Genomic DNA, 9,132 nt, shown 5'->3' with positions numbered 1-9,132 from the left:
TCTTCTGAAGAGTCCACTTCTTCACTAGCTCCCTTTGTTTGTCCTTCTCAGTCTGCGATCCCAATTCTGGCAAAGTGAAATGTGCCATGAGGTCATCAAAAAGCGAGCATTTGTACCTATCGGCAACCTCACTTTCGGGCACCTTCTTGCTCTTGTTCCATTCTCTAACAGTGATCGGGATGCGATCCCTAACCATAACTCCGCACATATTTTTAAATATCGTTGCGGCATTTGAGGGTGTCATCGGTTGGCCTTTAGGTGATATAGATGTAATTATCCAGTGGTCATTTTTGTCCAACTTCTTTGCCGGGTCTCGTTTCTCCAACTTATCTTGGGGGGCCTAAGAGAATAAAAATTACTTAATTTATATACATATGTACATATAGAATTCCATTAATGCCTCTAGTGATCGTATACCTCGCCATCACCGGAGCACTCGGCTTCTCCATCACCGGAGCCGCGGTCTTCTCCATCACCGGAGCCGCGGTCTTCTCGGTCGACTTCTACACCATCGCGGATTATGTCCTCGACTATGTCTTCATGTTCCAAGTCTCGATTGAAATCGAATGGATCCATTGTTTCTGCAAAAAATTAAATCGATAAGTACATGTTCTAACCCTAACCAAATCCTAACCCTAACCAAACACTAACCAAACCCTAACCCTAACCACGGATTGGGTAGGCTCAAGGAGGGGAAGGCGGCGTGGAGCAGGGAGAAGAGGGCGCGTGAGGTAGAGGATCTCGACAATGCTCACATGAGGAAGAGGGTGTTCGCGAGAGGGAGAGGGTATCGGCGTCGGTTGTTTACGAGAGGGAGAGGGTATCGGCGTCGGTTGTTTGCGAGAGGGAGAGGGAGTCGGCGACGGGTGTTTGCGAGAGGGAGAGGGTCGGTGTCGGCGTCGGGTTCGTCGGTGGAGGAGTCGTCTGCTAGGGTTTGGCGTCAGATTTAAAACTTAAACTAAAACTTGAACTAATTAAAATTTAAACTAAATTACTAAATACATATAATAATTAACTATAAACTAACTAACTAAATACATGAACTAATTAACTATAAAAAAACTATACTAAATACATATACTAATTAACTATAAACTAACAAACTAACTAAATACATATACTAAATTACTAACTAAATACATATACTAAAAAACTATACTAAATACATATACTAATTAACTATAAACTAAATAACTAACTAAATACATATACTAAATTACTAAATACATATACTAATCAACTATAAACTAACTAACTAAATACATAAAACTAATTAACTAAAAAAACTAAATAATAAATAAATAAATAAATAAAGGCCGAGCGCGCGGCCGGCGCTGGTACTGCCTGTTGGTGGCGCTACCTGTGCGGCGCGGCGGCCAAGGTGGCGGCTCCAGGCGCGACGCGGCGGCCGAGGTGGCGGCTCCAGGCATGGCGCGGCAGCCGAGATGGCGGCTCCAGGCGCGGCGGTGGCGCCGCCGGAGGAGGTCGAGGCGGCGCGGCGGCCCCCGAGCGAAGTAGAGAGGAGGCGGCCGGCGCGCGCGGTAGAGGAGGCTCAAGGCGGCGCGGCGGTAGAGGATGCTCGAGCGGCGCGGCGGCGTCGGCGAAATCCGGCAGCCTGGCGGCACTTGAGCTAGGGTTTGGCCTCCGAGTCGCGGGTCGTGCCTCGCCCCACGACGCGCGGCCTCCTTTTATACCTAGACCCCTTTTATCGCTGGTCGTGGCACAGCCCGCGACAAAAGGCCACCCTTTTTGTCGCGGGTGGTGGCACGACCCGCGACAAAAGGGGGGCCTTTTGTCGCGGGTGGTGGCTGATCCGTGGGACTTAGCATCCGACGGCTCCGGCCGTTTTAATCCAACGGCCACGGATCAGCCCCGTTTCTGTTTTTTTTCGACTGTGCACCGCCGCCGTACCACACGTGTCGCTTCCCCGAGCCACGTCTCGTTGCCGCTTCCACGTGCCTCGCCCCGCCGCCGGCGGCGTGCGACGTGTAGCCGCAGCTTACACGTGACATGCCCCGCGTGCGTTATATAAAGCGTTTCGTGTGCGCGCAACAACACGTCAGCTCATTCATCTCTGGGATGCTGCCACGTCGTCGCGGGTCGTCCGGTTTCTGTGGCGTCCGAGCGTGTTCGAGCGGTAGGTTCTACGTTGAAATACGCGCTGGTGGCTTCCACCTCACCCTCGGCACGTACAACGCGCCGGAGCTGGCGGCGCGCTTACGACGCGGCCGCGTGGCGATTTCGGCGGCCACGGCGCGACATGAACTTCCCGGATGTCGAATCGCTAGAGGAGGCGGAGTTCCTCGCGCCAGCGCCATGCCTCGTTGACGACGAGGACCGTGGCCAGCACCGCCAGGTGCAGCGCCGGATCGCCATCGCCGAGCACGACGAGGAGTTGATGCACCAGTGGAGGGCGCAGTTCCCCATCGACGTCGACAACACCGACGCGTTTTTCGCTGACCTCAGGGCACAGCGCAGGTCCAACAGGCGCCACCGTCGGGCCGTCGCCGAGTTCGATCTCGACAACCCGAATACAACTTGGGCCGAAAACGATCCTCGGTGGGACAACATATGGACGGAGACAACCTCCGACGACGAGTAGACACTAGACTAGTCGTTTATCTATTTTAATTGTATTTTCAATAAAGTCGTTGTCGGTTGTTTTAGTTTAAATTTAGTTTATAAATTCTTTGTCGGTTGTTTTAGTTTAATAAAGTCGTTGTCGTTTGTTTTCAATAAAGTCGTTGTCGGGGCGTCATCCTGATGATGAGAAAGTTTCCCGCCACGACGCCGCGCGGGAGGAAAAGGGCGGGAATAAAATTTTATTACGGTTGAACTGGAATTAAAGTACATAGCTCAATTGAAAATTAAGATACATGGCCAGATTCGTATGTTAGAATCATTCAGTCATACTCGTGCCTAGCCCTATAAACATCGCCACTGTAGTCGTCGTAGTCGCCGACATCGTCGTCGCTGGCATCGGGGTCGCGGTAGTCGAACCTCGGCGGGTGAGCACGCGTGGGCTGGAACTGAGGGTAGTGTAGGCGAGGGCCACGGTAGGCCATGACGCTCTGGAGAGTCCGGCTGCGCCACCACAGCCGACGGCCGGCCTCGTTGAAGTTCGAACGAGGTGGGCCGTCCTCCTCGTGCCTGGCAAGCGCACTCTCACGCCGATTGATGAAAAAGTTGTCCCAAGTCGGGCTGTAGTCGGGATGCCACTTGGGATTTCTCCGCTGCTCTGGCGTGAGCTCGAAGTAGTAGTGGTTTGTGATGGCCATCTCGCGCGCCACACCTAGAGGGACGGGAGGGACCGGTACGCCTCCGACGCTCAGCAACCAGCCAGTCGGGACGCGGTAGCCCGGCGGGCAGGGGTAGTTCGAGGCGCAAAGCGCCTCCGCCTCCTGGGGGGTTAGAGATACGATGGAAGCAATGGGAGAGAGTGATGAGGTTTGCAGATATGAGTCTAGATGTGATATGTAAATGGAGGCCAAGCCTACATATATATAGTGAAAAAATGGCGGGAAGACAGAGGCGGGAAGCGGTGGAAAGCGCGGGAAGAATATAGGCGGGAACGCAGTGGTGCTGGAAACTTTCATCCCGGGTGGGGGCTCAAACCGGGACAAAAGATGGGGGGCCTTATCTGGTGGTGAGCATATGGAGGAAGAAGAGGAAGCCAGAGCTGACCATCTAACCTTTAGTCCCGGCTGGTGGGTGCAACCGGGACTAAAGGTGGTTTTTGTGTTATCTAACAAAACTGTCGGTGGGATAAGGACGTGTGGCTAACCTTTAGTCCCGGCTGGTGGGTGCAATCGGGACTAAATCTGTCAGCAGGATAAGGACGCGTAGGTGGACGCACTGCTCGATGAGATAAAGCATGTAGCGCACGATGCCCTGTCGGAGGAACAAGACAAAGTACAAGCGGCGCCGTGCCTATAAAAGGAGCATCGATACGCCATGGCAAGCAGCTCAACAAGCCAACATAGGTAGGGAGAGTTTCATCCCCATGAATGGAGGAAAGGGTTGGGAAATCTCCCGTGGCGGAACTTATGGAAGATGCCCTTGATGCACACACCCTATGGCATCTTCGGAAGTTCCGCCTCGGAAATTTTTCCTGCAAGCCCGTGAATGACTCCATCTCCTCCAAAAATCTTGGGAACTATATATTAAGAGTACATTATTACATTACAGGTTTAAATATCACCAACATCGCCATCTAGTGTTGTGGTTTTCTTCTACGCCGTAGCCATGGAGAATCTTCATCATTTAGCAAGATGGTTGGGTCAGTTTTCACCGTGAAGGGTGGAATTTCTTTAAACTTATTATAATCTTCTGACATGTCTGTCTTGTCATCCACTCCCATGATGTTTCTTTTCCCCGAAAGAACTATGTGGCGCTTTGGCTCCTCGGTTGATGTATTCTTTTGTTGATTTCTTTTTCTCGATTTGTTAGACATGTCCTTCACGTAGAAAACTTGAGCCACCTCGTTGGCTAGGACGAATGGCTCGTCCATGTACGCAAGATTGTTGAGATCCACTGTTTTCATACCGTACTTATGGTCTACCTATACACCGCTGAGCTTCAACCATTTGCACCGAAACAAAGGGACCTTAAAAGTGGGTCCATAGTCAAGTTCCCATATCTCCTCTATGTACCCATAATATGTGGTGGTCTGCCCATTGATACGTCTCAAACGTATCTATAATTTCTTATGTTCCATGCCACTTTTATGATGATACTCACATGTTTTGTTCACACTTTATGTCATTATTATGCATTTTCCGGAACTAACCTATTGACAAGATGCCGAAGTGCCAGTTCCTGTTTTCTGCTGTTTTTGGTTTCAGAAATCCTAGTAAGGAAATATTCTCGGAATTGGACGAAATCAACGCCCAGTATCTTATAATTCCACGAAGCTTCCAGAACACCGGAGAGAGACCAGAGGGGATCCAGGGGGGCCCACACGCCAGGGCGGCGCGGCCAAGGGGTGGGGCGCGCCCCCTAGTGTGTGGCCCCACCAGGGCCCCTCCGAGGCTGCCCTTCCGCCTACTTAAGGACTCCGTCGCGAAAACCCTAAAGGAATAAGCCACGGGACGAGAAAAGTTACGCAGCCGCCGCCATCGCGAAGCCAAGATTTGGGGGACAGAAGTCTCTATTCCGGCACCCTGCTGGGACGGGGAAGTGCCCCCGGAAGGCATCTGAAAGTGCATGGAGCCCCCATGTGTGGTTTTGGTAATTAATGACAATCCCTATGGACTAATGTTTGCATTGAGTTATATTTGTAGGAGTTGTCCATAGGCAATTCTTGAACCATTTGTTCGCTTCAAGGTTGCAATAAGAAGAAATTGATGAAGGATATCAAGTGTCAAGTATGTCTTGAAGATGAAGATGAAGTGAGCCCTCAAGTTACTTCAAGACATCAATATGATGAAGAATGAAGAAATGATGTGCAAGTTCAAGATGTGCCATCTAGAACAAGCTCATATGCTTGAAGCTTGCCATCCATATCCATATGGTGTTCATGGATATGTGAAGTTGCGCCGAAGAAGAAGCTCTCCCATGGTGGATTATGGGGGAGCAATCCGCAAGACTTCGTCAAGCAAGCACAATCAAGAAAGGCGTTCCATCTTGTTGAGGTCAAGATCGTCATCATCGAGCTCAAGTGGAATGCGCAAGTATAAGGTTTGCTCTTGATAGGGTTTCTTTCTCACCGGTCTCATAGTGTGGTTGGAGACCGGTTTATAGTTTAGTTGCCGTACTATCAAGAGGGCTCTTGAGTGAGTAACTCGATCGTATCGTTCGGAGAGAGCTCAAACCTTTGCATCCTTGCATCATCTTTCTTGGTTGTTATTTGGATCTTACCCATGTGATGTTTTAGAGCTTGTGCTTATTCTCATGACAAGCTCTAGTTCATCGAAAACGGATTTTGCATAGATCACTTGTTGCGTTTTCGAGTTTGGTGATTTTCTCGGTTTCTCATGTTGAGGTATTGCACCTCTAAAAATAGTAGAAAATCACCCCCCACTGATTTCCATATTTCCAACAAAATTGGTTTCACCTAAATCCGAGTTTCCTAACTCAACTTATTGCATTTTCGAGGTTGGAGGTTTTACCGGTGTGTCTTTTGCTCCTGGCGGAAGTTCCGGCCTCTATAGCTGGAAGTTCCGCCCAGATACTCCTTTCGTCTGCACCCACAGCGCCTTTCCAATTGCAGGTTTTATTCTCTGGTCGGAAGTTCCGGTGAAGCTGGCCGGAAGTTCCGGTCAGCGGAACTTCCGCCCAACTTCCGGACAAGTTCCGAAAGTCGGCGAATTGTGGCTCAGTATGTCCAGTATGGTTTTTCTGGAATTCCGGAACTTGGCCGGAACTTCCGGTTGCCGGAAGTTCCGCCCTAGTTCCGCCCCTATCTCTTTCTGACCAGGTCGTCTGCGCGGAATCTTCCTGGCGGAAGTTCCGGCAAACATGGCCGGTACTTCCGGTGCCAGCCGGAACTTCCGGCTCTCCGGGCCGGAACTTCCGGTGTTACACAATATCCTGCAACGGCTCGTTTTTTCGGGGGGGGGGGGGGGTACCCCCCTTCTTCCTCCTTTGGAAGGGCTTCTCTCACTCTCTCTCTCCTCCATTGTTGAACTAGAGAAGCTTGCACTATCTCTCAATCCCTCCATGATTCTTGCCCCCATTTGAGGGAAAAGAGAGAGGAGATCTAGATCTACATTTCTACCAATCAAATCCATCTCTTTGTGAGTGGAACTCTCTAGATCTTGATCTTGGTGTTCTTTGTGAATTCCTTTGTTCTTCCTCTCTTATTCCCCCAATAGCTTTTGTAGCTTTGTTGGAATTTGAGAGAGAAGGACTTGAGCATCTTTGTGGTGTTCTTGCCATTGCATTTGGTGCATCGGTTCACGGTGATTCGTGGTGGTGAAAGCAAGAAGGTTGTTACTCTTGGGTTCTTGGAACCCTAGACGGATTCTACGCCTTTGTGGCGATTTGTTGGGAGCCTCCAATTAAGTTGTGGATGTGTGCCCCAATCTTTGTGTAAGGCCCGGTTTCCGCCCCGAAGGAAATCCCTTAGTGGAACCGTGACCTAGGCCTTTGTGGCGAGGGTCACCGGAGATTTAGGTGAGGCGCCTTCGTGGCGTTCAGTGTGTGGTGTGAGTACCGCATCTTGGGGTGAGGCCTTTGTGGCGTTGGTGTGCATCGAGCAACCACACCTCAAGGTGAGCCTCTTGTGGCATTCGGGAGCACTAAGCAACCGCACCTCTCCACCGGAGATTAGCACTCGCAAGAGTGTGAACTCCGGGATAAATCATCGTCTCCCGCGTGCCTCGGTTATCTCTATACCCGAGCTTTTTACTTATGCACTTTACCTTGTGATAGCCATCGTGCTTGAAGTTATATATGTTAAACGAGTTGTTCTAGAAGGTTAGACTGTAACCGTATGTAGATATACCTTGGCTTGTACTCCACGAATAGTTAGAGATAGACGCTGGGGTTTGTTAGATTGAATCCGGTGCTAACTACCTTGTAATCTGTTGAGATGTTGTAGCCATTGAGGCATATATAAGGAAAGCCATCGGCACCCATTGAGGTACACCGAAACCAATCTCTTCTGAACTTTTACATGGTATCAGAGCCTACTTCCTCCATCATGTCTAGCTCCTCCTCATCCTCGTTCTCCCCCATGCAGCTCTCGGCTCCGCAGGCCGGTGTCGTGACAGAGAAGCTCGGAGGGGATAACTTTCCTCTTTGGAAGGCGCAGGTGATGCCGCCTCTGAGGGAGCGCCAACTTGTTGGCTTCCTTGATGGCAGGGCAAAGAAGCCGCCCCAGACCATCGACATTGAGGTCGATCTCGAGAAGGGCGGCACGGAGACTCAGGTGGTCCCCAATCCCGCGTATGCCGTGTGGGTGGCTCAGGACCAGCAGGTCCTTGGCTTCCTCCTCTCCTCGCTGACGAGGGGGGTGCTGATCCAAGTGTCGTCCCTGGAACACTCTGCCGAAGTGTGGGCGGCACTGACGGTGATGTATTCATCGCAATCCCGGGCGCAGGTGATGCAGATCAGGATGCAACTTGCAAGCGCCCAGAAGGGAGAAAAGCGGGTCTCCGAGTACTTCGCTCGGATGAGAAGCCTCGGCGACGCTATGGTGTCCGCCGGGAAGAAGATGGACGATGACGATCTGACGGCGTACATCCTCGCCGGACTGGATGCGGATTGGAATCCGCTCGTCACGTCGATGACCACCAGGGCCGATCCGGTTCCGTTGTCCGAGCTCTACGCTCACCTCCTAAACTTTGAGACCCGTCTCGACATCCAGAACGGCGGGGCTCAGGGATCGGGTGGCCCGCTCAGCTTCGGTGGTCTGCAAGGAGGAGGCGGTGGTACCTCCTCTGTCATTCTTGCCTCCCGCGGTGGTGGTCGCTCAGGCTATCGTGGCGGTGGTCGCGGTGGCGGCCGCGGACGCGGCGATGGTGGGCGCGGCAACGGCAACGGGGGCGGCAACTTCACCAACAACTCTGGCCGCCCCAACAGCCAACAGCCATTTGATGCCAATGGCAACCCACAGTGCCAGGTGTGCGCCAAGTACGGGCACACGGCGATCAAGTGCTGGAAGCGCTTCAACAAGGAGTACACCGGCGAGGAGAAGCCGGCTGGATCATCGTTGGTGTACGGCGTCGACACCAATTGGTACCTAGACACCGGTGCGACCGATCATGTCACGGGCGAGCTAGAGAAGCTCACGGTCCGCGACAGGTACCACGGCCACGAGCAAATCCACACCGCGAGTGGAGCAGGTATGGATATCAATTATATAGGTCATTCGATTATTTCTACCCCTTGTGATAAACAACTTCACTTAAACAACATTCTTCATTCCCCTCAAGCCACAAAAAGTCTTGTTTCTGCCCATCATTTAGCATACGATAATGATGCTTTTGTTGAAATTCATCCAAATTCCTTTTTTGTCAAGGAACAGGGCACGAGGAGAACCATTCTTCACGGTAGAGGTCATGGTGGCCTTTATCCCTTCCCACCAAGTCTTCCCTCGTCATCGAAACAAGCTTTTGGAGTCAATAAACCATCGACCTCTCGGTGGCATAGGCGTTTAGGGCATCCTTCTTTTGAAGTTGTCTCAAG

The 9,132-nt window shown here is 51.4% G+C and overlaps 1 non-coding gene across 1 annotated transcript; it reads left to right on the top strand.

Moving 5' to 3' along the window:
- Positions 1–8,155: 8,155 nt before the first annotated feature.
- On the top strand, positions 8,156–8,294 carry LOC127318208 (small nucleolar RNA Z247). Its single transcript, XR_007861762.1, has one exon. It is a non-coding gene; the product is annotated as a small nucleolar RNA Z247 (small nucleolar RNA).
- Positions 8,295–9,132: the final 838 nt, after the last annotated feature.

This window comes from Lolium perenne, chromosome 7, assembly GCF_019359855.2.
Source record: "Lolium perenne isolate Kyuss_39 chromosome 7, Kyuss_2.0, whole genome shotgun sequence".
Lineage (NCBI taxonomy): Eukaryota > Viridiplantae > Streptophyta > Magnoliopsida > Poales > Poaceae > Lolium > Lolium perenne.
This window is presented reverse-complemented; position numbering and strand designations above follow the sequence as displayed.